Raw genomic sequence first — 5,483 nt, 5'->3', positions numbered from 1 at the left:
TTCATTGAAAATGCTTCCCTTCTGTTTCCTCAACTTACTGCACAAACAAAAAACAGCTGCCCATGTTTACTCTTCTGATTTAATTCTGCACCAATATTGTTAACTGTTTTATATGTATGCTAAATTGGTGCACTTTAATAAGTAATGAGTCATTCATTGATATGGTAAAGCTAAGCTCACAAAAGTATGGAAAATTTATAGGAAAGGTAATTGTATTGATTGAAAAGTGCATTAGCAAAGGAATAATATTTTCTGCAAAGTATTATATTGAAGAACTGAGTAGACTGAAAGGTGTGTCAGCCGAGGTGTGGACTGAGCAGTACAATGCACAGAGTGGTTGTGTAGACTGAACAACATTCTACACAGAACAAACACTATATCTGAGGCAGTTGAGCTAAAAATTCTATTCATGCATCACTAATAGAAAGAAAGTCTATTACCAATCTAGCAAATTGCTATAGTGAGATAAAACTGATCGACCTATCTTGAACAAGTTCAATTTTAACATCACTTTTTTTACCAAAACTTGGATGCATCTTTTTTACTTATAGTTTTTTTTTTAAACAATGTTCGGTATTTGAAAGAAAATTAACCATAAAACATACCTGTTTCAGGACTGGTTGTCTTCACCTCAAGATGATATCTTCACTCTTGACACCAGTGAGGAGCTCCTTCGTTCACATTCAGCGAAGCATTTGGTAGAGTTTTCACAGATTTTAGGCAATCTTTAAAGCCAGCACGTAAAGAGTATTCAATTGGTGCAAGCAAGCCTTATTTAGATCAGAGCAGGATGCAGCAGAGATGCTGTCATGTGCCTTTCTGTGCAACATGCTTTCAGCAGCCGTCAACCAGTCTGCTATTCTACTGTACATCATTCTCTATGAGCAGCTTTCATCCATGCCTTTAATACGTCAGTTGTAGCTGGGTGAAATCCCCTGGTTCTGCCCCTGAGACGTTCAAAGGCTGCTGAGATGCTTTTAGTCAGTGCTGGGGCTGCCCCAGTCACTCTGGGACACTACGTGCTTACAGTCCCACACTGCTCATATCATGATTGTCTTTGTCTGACATGAAACTGGAGGCTGGTGAATTGAAAGTCATCTCATCTGGAGCATTTCCCGACACTTTCCCCTGTGTTGGCCAAGTCAGCATTCAACCTATTAGAAAGTAGAAAGGCGACCACATTAATCCTGGTTGTATTTTACTATAGTTGGGGAATTTTCTTTTAAGTGAATTGGAATTTTTAATGACCTGATTGATTGAAACAAAATAAATTTCCCAGGTAGTATTTAAAAGAAAACCAATAATTTAGATTTTAAAAATAAATCTCAAGATCAATTGGCAAAGTATTTCAGGAATCAATCAGCGAAACATTCTCAAATTCTTTTTGTTAAGACTGAAACTATTTTTCACAACAATTCACTGCCTTTCCATCTTAGTGAGCATTGCATGGATGAATTTATTTCATGAAGATTCAAAACTTAAAATGTGCTGTCTTAAAAAATGTCAAAAGTAGTAACCTGTATTTATATAGCACCTTATCCAAACTACCTTATGTGGAAAGTATAGCAGCAAAGTTCAATAAGTTGACTTGAAACATATAAAACAATTTGTGGTTTTGGCATTACCCTTAATATGAACCACAGAACAGGAAGGTAAGAACTAAGTGTGTTAAAACCAGTCCTTGGTCCAGGTTCCATAATTTGTGAGGGTTCTAGATGTGATAGCCCAAATTACTAAGTTCCTGGGAGAAAAATGAAGAAATGGCTCCCATTCTTTATCCAGCTGACTCCTAAGTTGGTTGCAGCAAGGTTAATTTAGAAACGATTCCTTCTCTTTCTTCTTGACCAAATAATTTATTTTTAAAGGGAGCCAATTTAACCAGGCTTTTGGTTTTAAATTAAATTGTTCATTCATGTTATAACACATGTCTGGGGCAGATGAGACCTGAACCTGGATCATCAGGCCTAGACACTACCCCTGCACCACAACGGCCCTTAACCAAGCGCTCTTAAGTTAACAATTGCATGAGTCTATTAGTTGCTTACCATGAGAAGAAATAATCACACAACACATATACATACAGATTAGGAAAATAGCTCACAAAAAGGTTTAAAAGTTTAATAAAAAGATTTTAAAATGTTGTGCATGTTACCAGACAGTGTTAATTTGGTAGTTGAACAGTCGATTGCAAGATTCTTAGATTTGCAGGTTGATTGAAATTCTTCTGTCCTGATTCCTTTTGACAGTGGCTGTCTGGAGGCACTCAGAATGAGAGTTTTATCTCTTTCTTTACCTGTTGTCAAAGCTGCAACCTTCCTAGCACATTAGTCCATACACTGGAATATCAGGTCACTAACATACACAGTCCTGGGTTGAAGTTCACTTTTAAACATTATTTTTTGGATGTTTGTTTTTTTCACCCTGGAAGGATAAAACACAAACATGTTGACAGAAGCGGCCTCCTGTATAAGACTGCTTTCGGGAGTCAGCTTTTGTCTATTAAAGCTCGCCTAAATCTGTGGAGAAGTGACATTCCAGAATTTCTCTCCAGATAGTCACTGGATTCATATCCACAGTAATGCATTAGCTGTATGTCTTTTAACAAAAAATAAATATTGCAATTAAATATTCAAATGTACATAAGTAATCCTGAATTATGATCTATGGTTATGCCAATATTTTTGTTCTTTTCATTCATTCATGGAATGGTAATATCAATGGCTGGGCCAGCATTTGTTGTCCATTCCTCATTGCTCTTGAGAAGTTGGTGGTGAGCTGCCTTCTTGAATCATTTCACTGGGGAGCGAGTTCTAGGATTTTGACTAACGACACTGCAGGAGGAATGATATGTTTGCATACCAGAATGGTGAATGGCTTAGAGATGAAATTGCAGATGGGTGGTGTTCCCATGTATTTGCTGCCCTTGTCCTCCAGATGGTAGAAATACCGATAATCAACACACAGTTCTCCGGTGGTGTATCATCCAAATATATATGACCAGGTTTTGAGGCGAGGCTTGAACTCATAGTTGTCTGATCAAGATAAAATGACACTCAAAACTCATTTGTTTTTCCTTTCTTGGCTACCTTTATCTATGCAATCTTTACCAGTGTTGTCCAATTCATTAGCCACTTATCTAATTTGGACAGATGTGACTAATTACGTTCCTATTAGTAAACAAAATATAAATAATTACTAATAGATGTTGAATATCTAATTTCAATATTCACATCTGCATGGTGAGTACACAATATTTAACCCTTGTATCTAATTGCAACTAAAATGGTAAGAAGAAAAATAGGAAGTGACAATATTTTTTGATTTTTGTGAATGCTCAAGACCATAAGACCTTGGAGCAGAAATAGGCCATGCGGCTCATTGAGTCTCATCCACCATTCAATGAGGTCATAGCTAATTTGATATTCCTCAACTTCACCTTCCCACAGAAGAACAGTAGATTTCATAAAAAAGCCACATCAAAGCATCTTAGAGTCATAGAGATGTATAGCATGGAAACAGACCCTTTGGTCCAACCCATCCATGCTGACCAGATATCCCAACCAAATCTAGTCCCACCTGCCAGCACCCAGCCCATATCCCTCCAAACCCTTCCTATTCATATACCCATCCAAATGCCTTTTAAATGTTGCAATTGTACCAGCATCCACCACATCCTCTGGTAGCTCATTCCATACCTGTACCACCTTCTGCGTGAAAAGATTGCCCTTTAGGTCTTTTTTATATCTTTCCTCTCTCACCCTAAACCTATGGCATCTAGTTCTGGACTCACCACCCCAGGGAAAAGACTTTGTCTATTTACCCTATCTATGCCTCTCATAATTTTGTAAACCTCTATAAGGTCACCCCTCAGCCTCCAACGTTCCAGCTCTGTCTTCTCCAGATATATCTGTTTGCAGATATATCAACAGACCTGGCATATACACAAGAGAAAAAAATAAGTACATTGCTGATATGTTGGGAATGTGTAGCTACAAATATTAATGCATGCTTTTTTAATGAAAATACAGATGTTTGGAGAACTGCCTGTGTACATACTGTACTAGCTGGTTTTATATAGTACTGTGACCTGTGCTGTAACTAAAAACTTGCAGATGCTGGAATCCAAGATAGACAAGCCAGAGGTTGAGAATGCAGCAAGCCAGGCAGCATCAGGAGGTGGAGAAATCGATGTTTCAAGTGTATCCTGAAGAAGAGTTACATCCAAAACGTCGACTTCTCCACCTCCTGATGCTGCCTGGCTTGTTGTTTTCTTTTTAGTTTGGGCAGCCATTAAACACATTACACGACAGAGTTTTTTTTTGTCCTATGCTGTTTAAAAGTGTTGTGTTATGTTAATAGCTAGAGTGCATGTTCAGAGATTCAGATCACATGGAATCAGGACCTTAGGAAAGAAGGTTCTAATGGAGTCCTGCTGAACTATGTCTCTGTAAATGCTTCAGAAATGTTCACTAGTTTGCACTAGTAAAGTATCCAGTGCTGCATTCTGGCAAAACCCATCCAGAATCATGGTTGTGATATTTATATATTGCAGCAATGATTTACAAACCATTTATTGAGGATATTTGCCACATTGCTAAGGGTGGGAAAGTGAAAACCTATTGGCTCATCAAAGAACATTCAAGACAACATCCACATCAATAATCAGTTCAACTAATCATTATTGGAGTCCCACAGCAGCCAACTATGGGGAGTGAAAAAGCCATACTCCTCTCTGAATCACACCCACAGCTTTGGGTCAATTGGAAGCACTGTTTAAATGGATATTGGACTGCCTCCAAACTCATTCAAAGGGCTAGGTTAGTGTCCTGCTACACTGCACAATCAGCAGTGGCTCTGATATCATTCTGATTAGTCAGGGGATCAAAGAAGAAACTGCCAAATATGAAGAAGTCATTAAGACCTTGGATTCTTATTTTGGGTTACAGCACATCCCAATAATAGACTGAATGAAGTTCTATCAATGCAGCTAGGAGTGACAATTGATTCCCTTATAAATGTCTGTGCTGCCCCACAGATAATTGCTGATACAGAAAATTTAGAGATGAGCTGACATTTGAACAAGAATGTTTTTTTATAGAAGGGGCAGGATAGCTTCTTGGGTCATAGCCATCAGTTCTTACTTAGTCCAGTTCATCAATCAGAGGGCTGCTAATATGCCTGTAAGAAACCAGAACCAGTCAGAAGAGGGTACAGCCACTGCCATTATTGTATGTTTGTGTTGTGGTGTGAAAATGCCATATTGGCTTGCCTACCATTAATGCTGAGCGCCATCATGCCTTAAGAGAGGCTATTGCAGGATGGTTTGCCAGAGCAGCAGAAAGCTTGTCCTTAGAGGAAAAAAATGTAAAATCAGATCTCTCATATCTGCAAGAGTTTCAAGGGTAGATCATACCGAAGTGCAAATTCTTATTAGAGGAAGCACTAGATGCACTAGAGTGTTTCTGGATTGCAGAGATCATGGT

This window comes from Hemiscyllium ocellatum, chromosome 11 (genome assembly GCF_020745735.1).
Source record: "Hemiscyllium ocellatum isolate sHemOce1 chromosome 11, sHemOce1.pat.X.cur, whole genome shotgun sequence".
In the NCBI taxonomy this organism is placed as follows: Eukaryota; Metazoa; Chordata; class Chondrichthyes; order Orectolobiformes; family Hemiscylliidae; genus Hemiscyllium; species Hemiscyllium ocellatum.
This window is presented reverse-complemented; position numbering follows the sequence as displayed.